General features: G+C 38.7%; 1 pseudogene; it reads left to right on the top strand.

Moving 5' to 3' along the window:
- The first annotated feature begins 19,608 nt into the window (after positions 1-19,608).
- Positions 19,609-19,708, top strand: LOC127133644 (uncharacterized; annotated as a pseudogene).
- The last annotated feature ends 2,813 nt before the right edge of the window (positions 19,709-22,521 follow it).

Below are 22,521 nucleotides of genomic sequence, written 5' to 3'. Positions count from 1 at the left end.
GAAGTATAAACATTTTTTATTAATTTAGTTATATCATAAAAAAGCATAACATAAAGAAGAAATTGCATCATTTAGAAAATGGTGGAAAAGGAAACATAAATAAAATGGTTAATTGTAAGATTGTCTTTAATTTGAAAATGAAATATTAAGTTGGGTTATGCAACACAACTTGGAAACATAAAGTTGGGTTGCCTTAATACAACTTAATATTTCATTTTCAAATTCTTATAATTAACCATTTTATTTTTAGGTTTCGATTCTTCTCTAGATGATGCATTTTCTTTTTTGTTGAATAAATGTTTATGTTTTTATGATATACCTATATTAATAAAAAAAAGGTAGCAAATACTTATGTTTTAATGTAAATTCCGACCAGCCAAACATATAAAGACCACAGTAAAAAGTGACATAAGATATAATATATTTCTCCATGGTTAAAATTTAGAACCATGGTGAGACGTTATCATTAACACCTATATGTTGGTATATCAAGTGTGAGTATGAGAAGAGATGAAAAAGTGAATGTTGAAAACTTTATAAGTGAAAAGACTCATAGACCCAATGCCTTAAGGTTTTGGGTTAATATGTTGTATCTCTCACTTTTATTGTTTCTCCTAAAGTCTGATGTGATGGTCCTCGAACCCCCTCATGACTCAACAGTGGTATCAGAGTCTAGTTCGACTAGGGCTCCTTGTATCAAAAGTCTTTCTAACAAGGGTGTCCAGACAACGTGTTTTGCTGAAGCCATCCAACGACGATGCAAGTAGATATGGATGAAAAAGCTTCCATTTGAGGGGGAGGATACCCATAAGAATGGATGGCATCGCACTTGACGGGGAGATTGTTGGTATATCAAGTGTGATTATGAGTCCCACACTGGATGGAAAAGTGAATATTGAACATTTTATAAGTGAAAATATCCATAGACCTAATGCCTTAATGTTTTGGATTAATATTTGGTATTTATCACTTGTGTGGTTGCTCCTAAAGTCCAATGTGATGATCCTTGGACCCCCTAATGACCTGACATTATCCCCTCGAGTAAAGGAACAATTATGGGGGAAATAGAACTTTTCATCTCGGTTATTATTTCAACCATGGGGAAAAGTCTTACAACGCTCCATTTTGTAAATGCCTAAACGTTGTTTCTAGGACTCGAACCCATGACCAAACAAATTTTCACCTCGGTCAGTATTTCAACCATGATAAAAAAGTTATGCTCTTTCTATGATGTCTTTCATTACCACGAATAACCGATCGTGGTGAAACTTTTTTACCAACCGATGTGATATATACTATTTGTAGTAGTGAATTCTTTTTAAATAAATTTTACTTGATTATTTTTTTTGTCACCTGAATTTTTTTATAGCTTTTATAGGTGAAATTCTGGTGTAGTCAGAATTCAGATGTTCTACTCCAAGTCATGACATCTGATCCAACATTGTAACTAATACAGCAAGACAGTTATTAACACCTGTACTAATATGCACACGTTTAGAGATGTCACGACCTCTCCTTCTATGTCACCCTAGAATGGAGGAACACCTGGTTCTGTGCAGTAGGGATCAATCATAGCACACACTTCTGTGGTTTTCCTACACAGTTATCAGCACGATGTCTCAATAGTGAGTTGGACATCATCTGTTACATTGTTCCAGTTTGTAGGCCATGTACTTGTATTTCCTAAAATAAAGGTTGAACAAGTTAAACTAGTTTCCACTTATTAAGGAGCTAACAAATAGACTATTTGCTAGGTTCATTAATTATAGATTAGTTGTTGGTTTCCTGGATTTTAGCTCAGTTGTTGGATTCCTAAAGAATAGCCTGAGAAAAATACTGAACCAGAAAAACCAATCATCCTACACTTTAGCACATGCTGTTAGGAATGAATGTCACAACATTCAGCTCAACAGCCAGAACATATGCTGATTTTGTTATGTTCCTGAGAACTGACTGTGCTAAATTTGTTGTACTGGGAAAAGACCAACCAGTCTCTACTACAGTATCAACCTACAGGAACAACTGTCAAGACATCCAGTTTGACAGTTTCACAATGATCCTTTGGCCATGTCTGTTATCCTCTTGAAGACCAGACTTAAATAAATACTGAACTGAAACCAACCTGCATATTATTCAGTATATGCTGTCACTGATGAACGTCACAACATTCTGGTTGACATTCAAACAGAAGGTAATATACCAGGTCTGTTATCATCTTGATAAGCAGACTGGAATATCAGTTGTGTTATGGCAGAAGTATTAAAACATGCAGAAGGAAAACAAACACAGGAAATTGTTAACCCAGTTCGGTGCAACATCACCTACGTCTGGGGGCATACCAAGCCAGGAAGAAGATCCACTATCAGCAGTATTAATTCAGAGTTAAACTCCCCCGTTTACAACTCTTCACTTAATCCCTACCCAATACAATCTATACCTAGGAACTCCTAGATAGAAACCTCCAGTTTCCATTCCTTTCACTACAAATACAATGTAATGTTCAAACAACTTGAACTTGCTTCACAGCTTCGTTCAAGCACATAATCACTCTTGCCTACAGGCTTAGAGTTACAAAAACTCTCAGCTTTGAACACTGAGAAACACATGGTAACCTTCCCACAGATTGGGAGGTTTACCTCACACACACCCCTAAATTTTCATTCTAAGAGGCTTACAACAACTAGGTTATAATAAGCTATTTATAACCTAATCACCCAACTGGATTTGGGCCTTCAGAAATCGCAGCAACCTTGTTCTTTGCTGTTACAAATACAGCAGAAAATTTCTGCTACAAACAAGGTCTTCAATCCTAAAATCTCTCCATATATATCTCCTTATTTTGAGCCTATATATCTTCTGATTGAGTCTTTAAGACCTCCACATGGGAGTTAGGATATTCACCAAATATCCTCACTAATCCCAGAATATATACTGAATTAATTCATTCAGTTTTCTGCACATGTACGATGTCACAGGCATGATGTCGTGACATCGTACATGACATGTTGGTCCAGATGTTGAACTTCTTCAACCCAACATATTAAAACAACAGAGATGATTATATTATTTGTTTTACAAAATTAATGTCAATCCTAAGGTATTAACAATCTCCCCCTTTGGCAAGTTTTAGCTAAAACAAATAAACATTACACTGGACAAAACATCCCAATATGGGTATGCTCTTCATCTCTGTCATTGACTCCACCACCACAAACACCAAAGTTGGTGTACATGAGGAAGTAGAGGTACAGGAATCAGTTGTACTAGAACCTTTCCCCTCAACAGGAGAGCTTCCAGAAGAATATGTAATGCTGAGTACATAGATAATGTAACTCAGATCACAAGACACAACTGTCCTCTTAACTCAGATCACAAGACACAAGTGATATGCCCAGTTAGTGACTTCTGTGCCTGAAGCCAACTTCTGCTTGCTACCACATTTTACTTGCTTCTGGTACATTCTAAACCTCAGGACTATATTTCTCTCCCCCTTTTTTGCTAAACATTTGTAAAGGAACCCCTCACAAAACCAGATCCAGGCGCAGTTTGCCCAAACCTTAACATACCCCATGATTCAGAGGGAATGGAGTGTTTCTCTTGTGAGAAGAAGAGGGCTATTACATCCTTTAAATAGTCCAGCCCGTGCTTAGGAATTAACGGTAGGAATAAATGCTTGGTCAAGATTCATTAATATTTGCTGAGAAACAGTCAGAGAATCACCAACAAAATCTCAGACTATCTTTGAATACCTTTTATAGCTCTTGACTGTTTCTTTTTCGAAACAGCAGTTCCAGTGCATGGAGACTATTCCATATATGCAGTCAGACACGTTGCACGCGATGTCTTAATATTCCACGCGGCTTTTCCCTGCATTCTGCCAGTATTCAACATTTCCTAAGACCACTTTCATACCTCCAGTAGAGACTTGACATCTGGCACTGCTAAAGCCAAAATCACAAACACCAGTAGATGGTTACTCCCCCTGTACCACACAACTGTGACCATCAGGCTTATTCTAATTTATCAGAATTAGACACATCACATCCATAATTCCTAATGACTTTAATATTCAGAAGGAAATAACAGCATTGTCCAGGGCAATGTCATGACACCCGGTCAGACATTCTTCTGCTCACTCAGCCTTGACACACATCACAGTGTCCTGATAACTAACAAGGTGCCATACCCAGTTATCTGAGAGCACATAGACCACAAGCTTGATGATTACTTGCAGCACAAGGACAAAACTCCCCCTGTCATGGACAACCTACTCTCCTCTTGAAACTTGGAGGTCACACATGATCATATCCAACACCCCAAAGTTGGACCTTCACATACTTCCTGATTCAAAGAGACTCCAGACCACTTGGTGAATGGAAAACATAAGACGCATCTTCATGTCTTCAAGAGCACCCCCTCTGTTCAACCCTCTTGGCTGAACACATCCACACTCTGAGTCAATCTCTCTTCTAACCAGAACAGAAGACCACTTCACAAGATGTTCTAACATCAGTTGGGACATCCTTCACAACATACCAAAGACCACCATTTGAGAATCTTCAGATATCACTGAGTCACCAGCTTGATCCAGAAGAACCCAGACATAAATTGGGACATATACACCCTCATCCCATTACCAGAGATAATCTTCCATAGATAGCTCAGAACTCCTAACACAAGTTCCAAGAGATGAATAGAAAACACCTCCTTTTGTCTTCCACTTACTACTTTTCTGCTCAAAAGTAATTTGTCTCAGACTTTCCTCAAGAATAATCAGCTGCCATCTGTTGATTATCTTGATTCTTCGAACTCACTTCTGAGATGGACCAACTGCCACTGGTTGATAACCTCCTTCATGAATCCTCATATGAAAAAGTCAAATGCCATTTATTGACCTCTCCACGTAAATCAGACTTCTCACAAAGATATTCTGACCTTCCAAGTGAGACTTGAACTTCAAGCTACACGTTGTACAAAGCTTAGATTTTCTAAGACATGAACATGTAACATCCTCTCCATCCAGCAACTCCAAAGAACTGCAACGAGGACGATCTTTTTGAAGTATCCAATCTACAACTCTGTAGACCCTTCTATCTCAAGTTGATGTGCCACTTCACCAACTAAGAATCTGATGTTGAACCAAATGTCACAACATTGTGTTTTGACATCCGGCTGTTGAATTCAGCTCCTTCTTCTGCCACTTGAAGGAACTTCCTCCCTTCACAGAACAAGAGTTCAATGTTCTCATAGACTTGATTGTGGAACCAAGTTTGAGTAAACAACCTCCATCCTGCAGGTTCGCAGTTAAGTCATCCAAGCTCACACCTTGATGAATCCCTGCTTCTTCTCCAAAGACATCAGACATTCTGATGCATGAGTCTTCAGAAGGACCAGTTAGAAACTATCCCTTCAGCTATGCCAGGGATTCCACTTCCTAAAGCAAGGTTGTTTCCATGATGTTAAGAAAGCTGCCACTTGTTCTTAACTTCATAGTGTGCATTAGCCAATGCACTTCCTTACTTAGATCAGAGATGAACTGATCCAAGTAACCACCATCAAAACTATGATGTCTTCTTCTTCTTTTACACACCAAGGCTGAACATGTTTCTTGCCAGGAAACCTTTTCAGAGATCATATGCTTTTGCTGCCATCAAAGAGATAGATCATAAACAAATGTACTATCCTTCCTGTGATTCTGCACAGGGTCTTGAAGAAGAGATGCTCCAACATCTTTAAGAACATCAGTTATCTTGAGCTCCAAGGATAATCAATTAACTACTTGTACTTGGCACAAGTTGACATTGATCTTAAATCCTTTCCCAATATTCCTTTCAGATACTTCCACCATAAGAATACTTTGAAAGTACTCTTCTTGTGTCACCATCTTCTGCTTGCAAGCACCTCAACAGTCTTGAGACTCTTTCCAGATTAGATTCACCCTTAGGAATGAGAGAGATGAATCCTTCCTTGCAAATGTGTCACACAACAACCAGAACCATGTGACACAGGTCAACAGCCAACCAGACCCTAGGCTGACCAAACTTGAGGAGGTTAACCAAAACTCCCCCTCAAATTAACAATCATGGAAACTCCACACCAATAACCATGCATTGTACACAAATGTCTCAACCTGACATACACCATCCCTACCAGTGGCAACTAACTCTTTGAGTTATACCTATACATACTCCATTCACACCAATCAGACTCCAGCTGACCATAAGTACTAGTGAAAAACAACACCAGTCAATAGTAGATATGCATTGCCAGAGCATACTACCTCAACCAACCTCTGAATCTTCATATTCTCACTCCTTGAAAGAACTGCCACTTCTGAGCGTGGAGTTTGAATAACGAGATTCATGGTCCCAATCCTCTTAAATGAGATAGCAATCAGGTTACCCCATTATTGACTTCTAACATCCAGGGGACTTGTCTTCCAACACAACATAGTACTTCTGGGAACAACTATCAAACCCTGATCAATCTACAGGAATCAGACAATCGGCAGGAAGTTGCACAATGTCACATCTCAACCAGCTCCACTTCTAGAGATCAGTCTTCTAAAAGTGACCTTCTTGAGCATACCTACAGTTGACCCTACCCTTGTCAACTAAGCACACACAGATGCCTCCTCTTCCAGGTCAGGAGTAGGTTCCAAACAAAAGTATTTCTTTGTTTGACGCCTAAAAACATCTGCTCTTCAACCAGTAGGTGCATACTTGTTGAACAGCATGTTCTAACATCACCTAGAACATTAGTTCCACCTGCTTGGAATAAAACCCTCCTTGAAAGTCTTCAAGGTCTTCATATGCACTCCCCAGAGAGTAAAAGAATCCGTGATCAGGTGATTCTTACCATGATGAGTGGACTTGAGGAGACTCAAGTATCTTTGACATCTTCAGTAGATTATGATGAAATCTTGAATACAGCAGCCTTTCATCCACATGAGGGAAAACTACATCAGAGTTTGAGTTTTGCCATGTATTATGCAGCGGAAATCATAATACAACTCAACCTATGAACACACACTTCACCAGATCAGCCTCCAAGACCATACCAAGTTTGAATATGATTCAATACTAGCATAGTTGTCCCACTCAAAGGCCAATTGCCAACCTCCAGAGACAGGTACACACATTTCCTGTCATGAATAGTCCATCCACCTACTTCTAGGGACCATCACAGAACCTTCCACATGTTCCAACATCAGTACTAACATAACTCCTTGCAGGATACCAGAAAGTATCACCCATGGATCTCATCCAGAAGCAGAATAGGAAACCAGGCTCTGATACCATTTGAAATTCTGGTGTAGTCAGAATTCAGATGTTCTACTCCAAGTCATGACATCTGATCCAACATTGTAACTAATACAGTAAGACAGTTATTAACACCTGTACTAATATGCACACGTTTAGAGATGTCACGACCTCTCCTTCTATGTCACCCTAGAATGGAGGAACACCTGGTTCTGTGCAGTAGGGATCAATCATAGCACACACTTCTGTGGTTTTCCTACACAGTTATCAGCACGATGTCTCAATAGTGAGTTGGACATCATCTGTTACATTGTTCCAGTTTGTAGGCCATGTACTTGTATTTCCTAAAATAAAGGTTGAACAAGTTAAACTAGTTTCCACTTATTAAGGAGCTAACAAATAGACTATTTGCTAGGTTCATTAATTATAGATTAGTTGTTGGTTTCCTGGATTTTAGCTCAGCTGTTGGATTCCTAAAGAATAGCCTGAGAAAAATACTGAACCAGAAAAACCAATCATCCTACACTTTAGCACATGCTGTTAGGAATGAATGTCACAACATTCAGCTCAACAGCCAGAACATATGCTGATTCTGTTATGTTCCTGAGAACTGACTGTGCTAAATTTGCTGTACTGGGAAAAGACTAACCAGTCTCTACTACAGTATCAACCTACAGGAACAACTGTCAAGACATCCAGTTTGACAGTTTCACAATGATCCTTTGGCCATGTCTGTTTTCCTCTTGAAGACCAGACTTAAATAAATACTGAACTGAAACCAACCTGCCTATTATTCAGTATATGCTGTCACTGATGAACGTCACAACATTCTGATTGACATTCAAACAGAAGGCAATATACCAGGTCTGTTATCATCTTGATAAGCAGACTGGAATATCAGCTGTGTTATGGCAGAAGTATTAAAACATGCAGAAGGAAAACAAACACAGGAAATTGTTAACCCAGTTCGGTGCAACATCACCTACGTCTGGGGGCATACCAAGTCAGGAAGAAGATCCACTATCAGCAGTATTAATTCAGAGTTAAACTCCCCCGTTTACAACTCTTCACTTAATCCCTACCCAATGCAATCTATACCTAGGAACTCCTAGATAGAAACCTCCAGTTTCCATTCCTTTCACTACAAATACAGTGTAATGTTCAAACAACTTGAACTTGCTTCACAGCTTTGTTCAAGCACATAATTGATCGCGACTTTATGAGTCGAATTTGGGGTACAAACTGCAAGTGCACAGTTCTATCGCGTAGTTTTAAAAGATATCGATCCCACAGGGACTTATGAATCGATATACCATTTTCTAAGGTTACTTCGTAAAGCTAAGGCGGATGATAGTTTGATTGTTCGGGGGAAAAGTTAAAACTAAAATAAGATCTAGATTAAATATCAATTAAACGGATATCGGTATGTAGTTCGTCGTAATTAGGGAATCAATTCTTCGTTGGTTTCTTGGTTTTAAAATAAATCTTTTCAGTAGACACTATTGATTAAAAGTCTTATCTCAAACTCTCGCTCTGTTGAATAGACTATGATTTTATATTAACGTAGCTGTCACTTATTAGTTAAGTCCAAAATCACTTTTTGAAAACAATAGAATCCGTAGAAACTCTTTTTAAGAAAACACTAATCGTTTAAACACCCTCGTCTCAAACTCTCGCTCTGTTGACTTAGATTATATAATTAAATTCAAATGCTTAACTCTCGTCCTCACATTCAACCTTTAAAAATACTTTTTGAAAAAGATTAGAATTTAATTAACTCTAAAAATTGCTTTCGCCCTGATTTAGAATTAATGCTCAATTTACTATGTCCAGTTAAAAACTCAAACTCTCGTTCTATTGAATTTAACTTCTTTATGTCTTTTACTCTCGTACAAAAACTTTGTTATTAAACCTGTAAATTGAGACCATAAAAAGAGTGACTTTATTTTTAAACGTAATTTAGCCAACTTAGTTTTGATTCCTTCATTCCGCTTACTTTACATACCGATACCTAAATAAATTAGCCGGACATGCTAAACAGATCTAAATAATGCTTAAATAAATCCATCTCAGGCAAATAATATAAATAAACAATAAAGCAGGGCATATATAAATTCAAACAATAATTAAAGAACCTGAGTAATTAATAGCAGTCTTGAACACTCCACCACAGACCGGTTGGATTTGTTCTTGAATTCTTCAATCGGACAGGAAATTAAAAAGCGAAGGAATAAAAATCTAGGATCTAACGTAAGGTTAGATCTAGTAAAAGGTACACAATAATTTCCGGTGTAGAAACTATTAAGGAATTGCTGGAAAAGAAAATAGGAATTGCAAATAAAAGTAAAAACTGTAAAAAATAATGCTGTAAAATATGCTTGCACGGCTGGAAGAGAAAAAGCACGAAGAGGAGAGACGGCGGAGAAAGGGGAAGAGCTCCAGGGTTTGCCACAAGCCACTATTTATATTACTCACTTTTTGTAACGGTTTCCAAAGGCTTTCCGTGTAAAACTTCTCACGTTCCAATAGTCAAGCGTAACAATAGGCTTCAACGTGCCTCTGTTGCGCTTCTGAAGCCAAAAATATAGGAGAATGGTGTGACGTCCGTCACACCATGTGTTACGCTCGTAACACAAGTAGGCAGGGCGTGACGCTCGTCACACCTTGTGTGGCGCTCGTCACAGGCGCAGCGCTTGTGCTTTTGGGCTGGGCTTTGGCTTGGTGGAATTTGCTTCTTTTCATTTCTTTTTGCACCTCCTTTTCTTCCTTTTCACTTGTGCTTCAAATAAACTACCTGAGATGAATAGAAAGCAAAATACCAAGTAGTATCGAATAAAATGAAATAAATTGAAGTGAATAATAATATAATTTAATTAAATCGAGTCCAAAAATGTGATATAATTTCATGTTATCAAACTCCCCCATACTTAGACCTTTGCTTGTCCTCAAGCAAAATACTCGTTTAAAAATTTAGCCAGATGAAATTTCAAAACACACATCAATTCGTACTAGGTTGCAAGTAGATTTTGTTTAGGAGTAACTTGAGTTTAATCTTGACATCAACCACTACCTTTACAACCTCCGGTAACCTCACCTTATGCAAACCAGTTCGAGTCATGCTATTATAACTAGCCTAGTTCCTTTACTCTTATTTCACCCGTTTTCATTCTAGCGAAGTCACATTAAGCCCTTTATCGTTTCGCGCACATAGTGGAGTGACCGGTTAGTGATTCTGATCCCCTTTTTTTTTTAGCTTGAAGTTCTGGTACATGAGTCGGATAACTTCGTTATTTAGTCCATTGCAAATTGCGGGGGATCGAACCGTAGTCCGCCCTACCAAGTTCAGTACCAGATACCTGTTGAACCAACTCATAATGGATCTTTCGTATTATGCTTTCGTATGATCTGCAACCTTTAGATTAAATGATCTGGTAAGGATCACCTAACTTAATTAGTGCATTTCCTGCTATATATATATATATATATATATATATATATATATATATATATATATATATATATATATATATATATATATATTATATATATATATATATATATATATATATATATATATATATATATATATATATATATATATATTATTTTTTTTCTCATAATGGATCATTCACTTATATTCATCGGCCCTCCACGTAGTTTGCTATTAAGATGGTGCTGACTTCTTGTATAAACTACTCGGGGTTACTATAAGGTTAAAAGTCCAGGGACTTGTATAACAGGTACCTTTCTGATCTAGCATGTTGGGGTTTGTTTAGAGCATCGGGGCGGTAATAATTTTTGTCTTAATTTGTCTCAAGTTTGATAAAATAGGCAACCTTTATACTTACTGAGTGTGTTGAATTTTTGTTATGGCTCATGAAAATTTTGAGGAAATAGATAATAGAAATTTTCATACTAGGGACTTAACTTAAAATAAATCTATATTATAATAATTTTTTTTTATATAGGGAAAATAACAATGAAAAGAAAGATACATACTTGAAAAAGGGAAGATAGAAAGAACACGGTTTTCCCCCCCACACTTAAATGAAACATTGTCCCCAATGTTTCAAAGAAAACGAAAGAAATACAAAAACGAAAAGAAAAGTAAAGTCAATGCTGCCTTCCGCCTCTTGTTCTTGGACCTGGTGATCGTTGACGTACTTCTAAGTCGTCAAACCTGCTGAGCAACTCAGTGAACCGCTGATCGGTTATGGCATTCCTCGCTTCCTATTGTTGTTGCATCTGGCGCATCATTTGCATCATTTCGAGATTCTGCGCTTGCATACCATCAATAGCATCCATGATGTCGTCGTTGGTTGCAGGCCTTCTTCGTCGACGACGTCGTGAGGATGGACCAGCTGCATTATCGGAAGGGTTGAGCGGGACTGATTGTTGTGCAGGAACCTGATCACCTTGCTCCATCTCTTCAAACTCGTCTGCAGGCGGGTTTGCATGTGAAGGCTCAGTAGCTTCGGGAGCATTCAGATCATAGATGTGGCGGTTGGGATTGGTGACATCTGTTAGGGCAATGTTGGGTAAAACAACGCTTGGGACTTCCTGGTTGTTCACCATAAGGTAGTACCTTCGCCTACCCTGTTTTTGATTAGACGGCTGGACCGACAGTAGCTTATATCCATAGATAGGGGAGGTAAAGATTCTAAATTTTGGAGTCGGTCCCCTAGGTTTAAGCCAAGTGCTAGGGTGGTGATTAATCCACAAATTACAAAAGGTTGACGGCCTCTAGCACATAGGGTGCGGATGTGATGGAATAGGAAGGAGGCAGCGTTTACCTGTGTATCCCTTTCAAAGACGCAGTGGAGGAAGAATAATTCCTTTGCGTTTACTTTGCTGTTGTTTGGTCTACCAAAAACTGTGTTTTGCAGGATGCGGATAAAGTATCGGATGGTTGGGTTATGTATATGGGAGGCAAGGAGCACATCCCAATTGTTGGTTTCTACACCGGATATTTTCCTAAAGAGGTCAAAAGCGTGTATGTGCCACTGGGAATTCGGAGGGATTCTCGGGTGGACTCGGTCTCCTACAGGGAATTGTAGCATGGTGCTTAATTGGTTTTGGGATAGGGAGTATTCGGTGTTGAACATACGGAAGGTTGCGGTACCGGTTAAGAACTCGTCTTCACCGGTGGGGGTGTTGTATGAATAAGAACTTAAAAATTCTAAGGTTAGGGATGGGTAGGTAGGTTGATTATGAGTGCAAAGAAAGGTTAAATCAGCAAGGCGGAGCATCCATTCTATACCTTGAAGTAATCCTAATTCTTGTAAACAAGTTAAATCAGGGTACCTGGTGGATTGGACGCCTCGCTGTTGGAAACGCTCGAACTGCACCCTTTGATGATTATCATCTTCGGATCGGAAGATGATATTTCCGAAATCTTGGTTTCCCGCCATACCGATAAGTGGTTTGAAAGAAGTAGAAGGTAAGAAGATGAAATGTATTTTATAGAATGGTTTGTGGTGTATGAAGAAAGGTATGGTGGGTATTTATAGGAAAGGATTTGGAAGTTGGAAAGGGAGTGGTTGAAAAGTAAATAAATGTGGGTAAATGTGAATAAATAGGGAAGGTAAAAAGGTGGGATGGTGTAACGTTCGTGTCCCAACGGTTAGTAACGTTCACATAGTCTGAAGGTGTCACGCTCGTGACAGGGGTGTTACGGGCGTGACAGGCATTTTGTGTTACGACCGTAATGGATTGTGTGACGCTCGTCACACAGTCATTTGGCAACGTACTTTGTTTTTACCATTATATTTTATTGTTGTTATTTTGTTATGCATATGCTTATTTTATTTTGCTATTGTGATACTTTTAAATTGCCTTGCATGCTATTCTACTTTCCATAATATATATATCTTTAATAAGTCATGCAGGTAGTAACAGTAGAGAGCATTATTGATAGATATTGCATAAGTCATAATAAAGTAAAATAAATCAATAGCTTCATAAAATAATCATAATGTAACATTGGAAGACAAAAGCAAAAAAATGCGAAAGAAAACAATACGAACATAATTTGAAACAACATTAATGAATAATCTAACTAAAACTAAATAACTAAGAAAAACAATTTCTATCCATCTGCATAATCTCTGGCCGGAGGAGCAAAGGAGTTAACACGGTTTAGCAACTCGTGGAACTGATTTGTCATACTGCTCATGTATCCCAGAAATTCTTGCCCCATGTTAGCTAACTCTTCTCTGAGGGCGTCCTGTTCTGACATCAAAGCTTGAATGGTGGTGTTATAATCAGCTCTTGGCATATGATGTCTAGGATCGGGTATTGCCGATTCTTCGGTCGGAACAGGTTGAGGAGGAGGATCAATATCATAATAACCAGATGGTGTCTGAGGGTCAGATTCAGCATAAGGGATCTGGTCGTCACAAATCTCATAGTCCTGGATGGATTCAGTAGATCTAGCAGGAGAGGGTGTTGCGTTCAGATTGTAAAGTCAGTTATTGCGGTTATGAACACTAGTCCTCGGACTAGGCAAGGTGAATAGGCAAAGAACTTGATTATTAATTATAAGCTCAAACTCTTCAGGCCCTAGGTTTGCTATAAACATAGTGTTGAAGAGGAAGGGTATACTCATAATTGCAATGCCGCAAAAAGGGCTTAAGTCAAGCATAGGCTGACGTAATCCGATAGCATTACCAATCATGGTTATCAAACCGCCTATTTGAATTGGTGCTCGTTCATCTTGGATAAGGCGGTCAAAATTCGCCAACATAAAAGTGGCACCGTTTACTGGACGGTTCTGGGAAGCACAAAATATGATGAAGAGTTCATCACGTGAAACTGAGGTACTGTTTAACTTCTTCCCAAATAAGGTGTGGGTCAGGATCTTATGGAAATAACGAAAGGCCGGGTTATGTATGTTTCCAGAAAGAAACTCATGTTCCTCGGGATCGTCATTTTCAGTCAAGCTTCCCCAAAAGTGTTCAAGTTCTCTATATTCAAAAAGTTCTTCTTGGCTCATTGTGAATGTATCAAGGGAGGTAGGGAAACCTAAAAGGTTGGTAAAGTCTTGAATATTAAATTGATACTCCATGTTAAACATTCTGAACTGGATGAAACCTCTGCTTATTCCTTTTCCATGGCTGGGTAGATAGATCAGAGAGCTAAGGAATTCTAGTGTGAGTCTCCGGTAAGTGACGAAATGTCTACGGATAGGAGAGGTTTCCCACCCTATCTGACTCAGCAAATACAGGACACTCTCTCTTAGTCCAAGGGCAGACATTGCCCAGTCATCAGCATACAAACTAGGTAGCATCTCTCTCGCGGCTAGTTCCTCAAACTTTTGTTTCTGAGCTTTCCCTCTGAATTTGATACCCATACGGTCAATTTGGCCCATCAGGTTAGTGTTAGCTAGAGAAAAGAGAAACAAGAGTTTTAGTCAGGATTTGGCCAAATGCCGAAAGAAGAAAAGTTTTTAATAAATTGAAATAAATTAAGAATGAATACTAAACAAAATTTAAAAGAATAATTAAGGAAGAAATGAAAATATAAATATTTGTGGGTTGTCTCTCACTAAGCGCTTTGTTTAATGTCGCAAGCTCGACATAAAAACTATCAAATATAATCTATAAATTCTGGAGGCATCACGTCTAAGTGCAAGACTTGCGAATCTTCATTGTTTTCTGCATAGTGATAATGTTTTAGACGTTGCCCGTTTACGATAAATGGTTCTATAGATTTTCCTTTAATTTCTACCGCTCCACTTGGAAAGACATTGGTGATTTGGAAAGGGCCTGACCATCTAGAACGTAGTTTTCCTGGGAATAACTTAAGTCTAGAGTTGAATAACAGGACTGTATCGCCTTGTTTGAAGATTTTCCTTGATATGCGCTTGTCATGCCATTGTTTTGTTCTTTCTTTGTAGATTCTGGCATTTTCGTAAGCGTCTTGTCGAAGTTCCTCTAATTCGTTTATATCAAGAATTCGCTTTTCACCAGCGGCCTTATAGTTTAAATTTAGATTTTTAATAGCCCAGTGGGCCTTATGTTCTAATTCTACCGGGAGGTGGCAAGATTTTCCATAAATAAGCTTAAATGGGGTTGTCCCTATGGGAGTTTTGTAAGCAGTTCGATATGCCCATAAAGCTTCGGGTAGTTTCGACGACCAGTCTTTCCTTGAGGTGGCGACTGTTTTTTCTAATATTTGTTTGATTTCTCTGTTAGACACTTTCACTTGCCCACTGGTTTGAGGGTGGTAAGGTGTCGCTACTCTATGCCTTACGCCATACTTAAACAGTAGTCTTTCGAGTACCTTGGATATGAAATGCGATCCACCATCACTGATTACTATTCTCGGGACACCAAATCTTGGAAATATTATATTCTTAAAGAGTCTAGTTACTACTCGTGTGTCGTTTGTTGGAGAAGCTATAGCTTCAATCCATTTTGATACGTAGTCAACCGCCACGAGTATGTATTTGTTACCGAAAGAGGATGGAAAAGGTCCCATGAAGTCTATTCCCCACACGTCGAAAATCTCTACTTCCAAAATGCCCTTTTGTGGCATCTCGTCACGTCTAGATATGTTTCCTGTGCGTTGACATCTATCACATTTCTTAATAGCCGCATGCATATCCTTCCATATATTTGGCCAATAAAAACCGGCTTGTAGGATCTTGGAGCAGGTCTTGGATGTACTTGTATGTCCACCATAAGGAGCGGAGTGACAGTGTTGGATTGAATTTTCTACCTCTTCTTCGGGTATACACCGACGGAAAATACCATCGGGGCCTCTTTTGAAAAGTAAAGGGTCATCCCAGTAATAGTGTTTTATGTCATAGAAGAATCGTTTCTTTTGCTGGTAGGATAAAGTAGGTGGAACTATTCCGGCAGCTAAATAATTGACGAGATCAGCGTACCATGGTGTAACAGATATAGCTAAGGTGGTGTCTACCTGTTTATCAGCTTTATTTTCTTCCAAAGTAGCTATAAGTTTATCGTACGAGAAATCATCGTTAATTGATGTTCTTTCCGGTTCAAGGTTCTCGAGTCTAGAGAGGTGATCTGCTACTACGTTTTCAATTCCTTTCTTGTCTTTGATTTCCAAATCGAACTCTTGTAGCAACAGGATCCACCTTAGGAGTCTAGGTTTAGCATCCTTTTTTGTTAAGAGGTACTTGATAGCAGCGTGGTCAGTGTAAATGATTATTTTGGCTCCGACTAAGTAAGAACGAAATTTATCTAATGCAAACACTACTGCTAGAAGTTCTTTCTCGGTTGTGGCGTAATTCATTTGTGCTTCGTCTAGAGTTCTACTTGCGTAATATATGACGTGAAGCTTTTTATCCTTTCGTTGTCCTAAAACAGCACCCACGGCGTAATCACTGGCATCACACATTATTTCGAATGGTTTATTCCAATCTGGTGTCTGCATTATGGGCGCGGAGATCAATGCTTGTTTAAGCGTTTGAAATGCTTCTAAACATTTATTGTCGAATATGAATTCAGCATCCTTCATCAATAGTCCGGTCAAAGGTTTAGTTATTTTAGAGAAGTCTTTGATGAATCGTCGGTAAAAACCGGCGTGTCCTAAGAAGCTTCGCACTTCTCTCACAGTTTTCGGAGGTTGAAGGTTTTCGATTACCTCTATTTTGGCTTTGTCTACTTCAATTCCTCTATTTGAGATGATGTGTCCTAAAACAATTCCTTCTTGCACCATAAAGTGACATTTTTCCCAATTAAGTACTAGGTTTACTTTTACACATCGTTCTAGAACTCTTTCTAGGTTTTCAAGGCATTCTTCAAAGCTTTGTCCGCATACGGAAAAATCGTCCATAAATACTTCCATGATGTTTTCGAGAAAATCGGCGAATATCGCCATCATGCACCTTTGGAAGGTTGCAGGAGCATTGCACAAGCCAAACGGCATTCATCGATAAGCGAAGGTACCAAAAGGACACGTGAATGTTGTCTTTTCTTGGTCATCAGGATGAATTGGTATTTGAAAGAAGCCTGAATAACCGTCTAGGTAGCAGAAATGAGAATGTTTTGGTAATCGTTCTAACATCTGGTCAATGAATGGTAAAGGGAAATGATCTTTTCGGGTTGCTTTGTTTAGTTTCCTATAGTCAATGCACATTCTCCATCCTGATTCGATTCGTTTGGTTATAGTTTCTCCTTTTTCATTTTCAATAACTGTTATACCTCCTTTCTTTGGTACTACGTGTACCGGACTAACCCATTTGCTATCAGATATAGGATATATGATACCTGCCTCTAATAACTTGGTTATTTCCTTCTTCACTACCTCACTCAGGATCGGGTTTAGTCTCCTCTGGTGTTCCCTAGAAGTTTTACAGTCTTCTTCTAGCATGATGCGGTGCATACAAATAGAAGGACTTATTCCTTTAAGATCGGTGATGTTGTATCCTAGTGCGGTTGGATATTTTCTTAAGATATGCAGGAGTTTTTCGGTTTCGAGTTTTCCTAGGTCTGCATTAACTATCACTGGTCGTTCAAGTTCTAAGTCCAGGAATTCATATCTCAGATTTTTGGGAAGTGTTTTCAGGTCTAGGGTTGGTTTCTTAAGGCATTGTGTAGGGTCCGGTGTTATTGCTAAACATTGGTTAAGTTTGTCTTCTACAAGATAGTCAGATGATTTGTCTTTTTCTAACTCAGTTTCTTTTATGCATTCATCGATGATATCCATGAAGTAACATGTGTCTTCTATTGCAGGTGCTTTCAAAAATTGGGATAGAATGAACTCAATTTTCTCTTCTCCTACTTCGAAAGTGAGTCGTCCTCGTTTTACGTCTATGATCGCACCGGCAGTTGCTAAGAATGGTCTTCCCAATATAATGGGTGTAACTTCATCTTCTCTTATGTCCATGATTATAAAATCGGTCGGAATGTAGAATTGACCTATGCGCACGGGAACGTTTTCAAGAATTCCTATAGGATATCTAACGGAACGATCCGCTAGTTGCACATACATTTTAGTTGGTCTTAATTCTCCCATTTCTAATTTCTTGCATATGGATAAAGGCATAACACTAATACCGGCTCCTAAATCGCATAAGGCTTTGTCTATGACAAGTTTTCCTATGTGACAGGGTATAGAGAAACTACCTGGATCTTTAAGTTTAGGAGGCATATTCTGGATTATAGCGCTACATTCAGCAGTGAGTGTAACGGTTTCGTTTTCTTCAAGTTTCCTTTTATTAGAAAGAATTTCTTTTAAGAACTTAGCATATGAGGGCATCTGCGTAATAGCTTCTGTAAAAGGAATTGTGACATTTAATTGTTTCAGTAGGTCAACAAATTTTTTAAATTGGCCCGCATCTTTGGTTTTAATAAGCCTTTGAGGGTAAGGGATAGGTGGTTTATAAGGTGGTGGAGGTACATAAGGTTCTTTCTTTTCTACGGTTTCCTTATTACTCTCTTCCTTTTCCTTAGGTTTATTTTCTTCCTCAGTTGACTTTTTAGAGTTTTGGTTTTCTATCCTTGGATCAGACGGTCCTTCCACTTCCGTTCCACTTCTTAGTATGATTGCATGAGCGTGGCTTCTCGGGTTAGGTTGGGGCTGTCCAGGAAAAGTACCAGTTGGGGCAGCAGTAGGCGCTTGTTGTTAAGCTACTTGTGATATTTGCGTTTCCAGCATTTTGTTATGGGTAGCCAGGGCATCTACTTTACTTGCTAGTTGTTTAATTTGTTCGCCAGTGTGTACATTCTGGTTTAAGAAATCTTTATTGGTTTGCTGTTGAGAAGCTATGAAGTTTTCCATCATGATTTCCAAGTTGGATTTCCTAGGAACGTTATTGTTAGGTGTAGATGGGATCGGCTTTTGATATCCAGGAGGTATAGCTGGGGCTTGATTTGGAGCTTGTCCTGGTGCGTATAAAGCATTATTACTCTTATATGAAAAATTAGGATGATTCTTCCAGTTTGAGTTATAGGTATGCAAATAGGGATTTCCTTGAGCATAGTTTACTTGCTCTGCTTGGATTCCTGTTAGGAGTTGACAATCTGCAGGAGTGTGACCTTTGATTCCACAGACTTCGCAATTCTGAGTTATGGCAACCACGGTGGCTGGAGGTGATACATTTAAACTTTCAATTTTCTGGACCAGAGCATCCACTTTTGCATTAACATGATCAAGGTTACTTATCTCGTACATGCCAGCTTTCGTTTGAGGTTTTTCTACCATTGTTCGTTCGCTTCCCCACTGATAGTGGTTTTGGGCCATGCTTTCGATAAGTTGGTAAGCATCAGCATAAGGTTTGTTCATAAGTGCACCACCTGCGGCGGCGTCTATTGTTAACCTCTCATTGTACAAGAGACCATTATAGAAGGTATGAATCACTAACCAGTCCTCTAAACCATGGTGTGGACAAAGTCTCATCATGTCTTTGTATCTTTCCCATGCTTCGAAAAGAGACTCGTTATCTTTCTGTTTAAATGCATTTATCTGGGCTCTTAACATAGCTGTTTTTCTCGGCGGAAAATATCGGGCAAGAAAGACTTTCTTCAACTCGTTCCATGTGGTGACTGAGTTGGAAGGAAGAGACTGAAGCCATCTTCTAGCGCTATCTCTTAACGAGAAAGGAAAGAGACGAAGTCGAATTGCCTCTGAAGTGACACCATTAGCTTTAACAGTATCAGCGTATTGGACAAATATGGATAAATGAAGGTTTGGATCCTCGGTAGGATTTCCAGAGAATTGGTTATGTTGCACTTCCTGCAACAGTGAAGGTTTAAGTACGAAGTTGTTTGCTTCGATTGCGGGTGGAGCAATACTCGAATGCGGCTCATCTTGCGATGGAGCGGCGTAATCTCGAAGAGCACGAGCTGGTTCTGCCATCTCGGGTATCGGTGAAGGAAGAAGATTTTTGAGATCAGGAATTTCGATTGGAGGGAGATTGTTTGCAGCACGATATTCCCGAATTCGTCGTAAGACTCGGAGATATAGTTCGATGTCGTTGATTCGTAAGTAGAACGGCTCGCCTTGTGAGCGAGTGTGTGGCATACAAATCAACGAGAGAAATAAAAATAAAAATAAGCATTAGTCTCTACAGCGTAACAGAAGAGTTACGATATCGACTAAATAAAAGTCCCCGGCAACGGCGCCAAAAACTTGATCGCGACTTTATGAGTCGAATTTGGGGTACAAACTGCAAGTGCACAGTTCTATCGCGTAGTTTTAAAAGATATCGATCCCACAGGGACTTATGAATCGATATACCGTTTTCTAAGGTTACTTCGTAAAGCTAAGGCGGATGATAGTTTGATTGTTCGGGGGAAAAGTTAAAACTAAAATAAGATCTAGATTAAATATCAATTAAACGGATATCGGTATGTAGTTCGTCGTAATTAGGGAATCAATTCTTCGTTGGTTTCTTGGTTTTAAAATAAATCTTTTCAGTAGACATTATTGATTAAAAGTCTTATCTCAAACTCTCGCTCTGTTGAATAGACTATGATTTTATATTAACGTAGCTGTCACTTATTAGTTAAGTCCAAAATCACTTTTTGAAAACAATAGAATCCGTAGAAACTCTTTTTAAGAAAACACTAATCGTTTAAACACCCTCGTCTCAAACTCTCGCTCTGTTGACTTAGATTATATAATTAAATTCAAATGCTTAACTCTCGTCCTCACATTCAACCTTTAAAAATACTTTTTGAAAAAGATTAGAATTTAATTAACTCTAAAAATTGTTTTCGCCCTAATTTAGAATTAATGCTCAATTTACTATGTCCAGTTAAAAACTCAAACTCTCGTTCTATTGAATTTAACTTCTTTATGTCTTTTACTCTCGTACAAAAACTTTGTTATTAAACCTGTAAATTGAGACCATAAAAAGAGTGACTTTATTTTTAAACGTAATTTAGCCAACTTAGTTTTGATTCCTTCATTCCGCTTACTTTACATACCGATACCTAAATAAATTAGCCGGACATGCTAAACAAATCTAAATAATGCTTAAATAAATCCATCTCAGGCAAATAATATAAATAAACAATAAAGCAGGGCATATATAAATTCAAACAATAATTAAAGAACCTGAGTAATTAATAGCAGTCTTGAACACTCCACCACAGACCGGTTGGATTTGTTCTTGAATTCTTCAATCGGACAGGAAATTAAAAAGCGAAGGAATAAAAATCTAGGATCTAACGTAAGGTTAGATCTAGTAAAAGGTACACAATAATTTCCGGTGTAGAAACTATTAAGGAATTGCTGGAAAAGAAAATAGGAATTGCAAATAAAAGTAAAAACTGTAAAAAATAATGCTGTAAAATATGCTTGCACGGCTGGAAGAGAAAAAGCACGAAGAGGAGAGACGGCGGAGAGAGGGGAAGAGCTCCAGGGTTTGCCACAAGCCACTATTTATATTACTCACTTTTTGTAACGGTTTCCAAAGGCTTTCCGTGTAAAACTTCTCACGTTCCAATAGTCAAGCGTAACAATAGGCTTCAACGTGCCTCTGTTGCGCTTCACGTTCCTTTGAGACCATTTCGAATTCTGCTCGTTCTTCAAGACTGACTGAGGAAGGTGCGAAATAAACCACCTAGACAATAAAGGTACGCAGCACATGAGGGTCCCTTGCCTTTTCATAGTACGGGTGTGGAGGGAATGCAAAATGTCTCCAAGAAAGGTAGGCACGGGGTTATGAGTGAGAAATATCTTAATAGCATTCATGTCTACGAATTGTTCTGGATTAGGAAATAACACCAAACCATAGATTAGTAATGCTAGGACATCTTCGAAAGCATGGACATTCATAACCTTTAAGAATTCTCGGGCCTTATTTATCAGAAATTTGGCAAGTAAACCCTTAATTCCACTTCTTGTTACCCAATTGGTTTCAATGTCGGACTTTGTCATGTGTAAAGCTGCGGCAACTTCTTCAGACTTTGGAATCTTTTCTAAACCACTGAAAGGTATTTGATCAAGGATAGGTATCCCAAGCAGCCTGGAGAATTCTTCTAGTGTGGGTACCAACTGATAATCTGGGAAGGTGAAGCAATGATGTTTAGGATCGAAGAACTGGAATAGAACTCTCATCATATCTTCTTTGAAACCAGTGGTGACCAAATTGAGGAGAGAACCATGTTTCTTGATGAACTGAGCATGATCGGGAAGTTCTGACACTAAATTCTTCAGTTGAGGAGAGACTGCTACAAAATTGATCCGGATAGTCTTCCTGGAAGCCATAACCTGTTTAACAGAGCAAAGCTAAATCCCTAAGTCCTTGAAATGGTTAGTACAATGTTATGATGTTATG

Source organism: Lathyrus oleraceus, chromosome 3 (assembly GCF_024323335.1).
Source record: "Lathyrus oleraceus cultivar Zhongwan6 chromosome 3, CAAS_Psat_ZW6_1.0, whole genome shotgun sequence".
NCBI lineage: Eukaryota > Viridiplantae > Streptophyta > Magnoliopsida > Fabales > Fabaceae > Lathyrus > Lathyrus oleraceus.
This window is presented reverse-complemented; position numbering and strand designations above follow the sequence as displayed.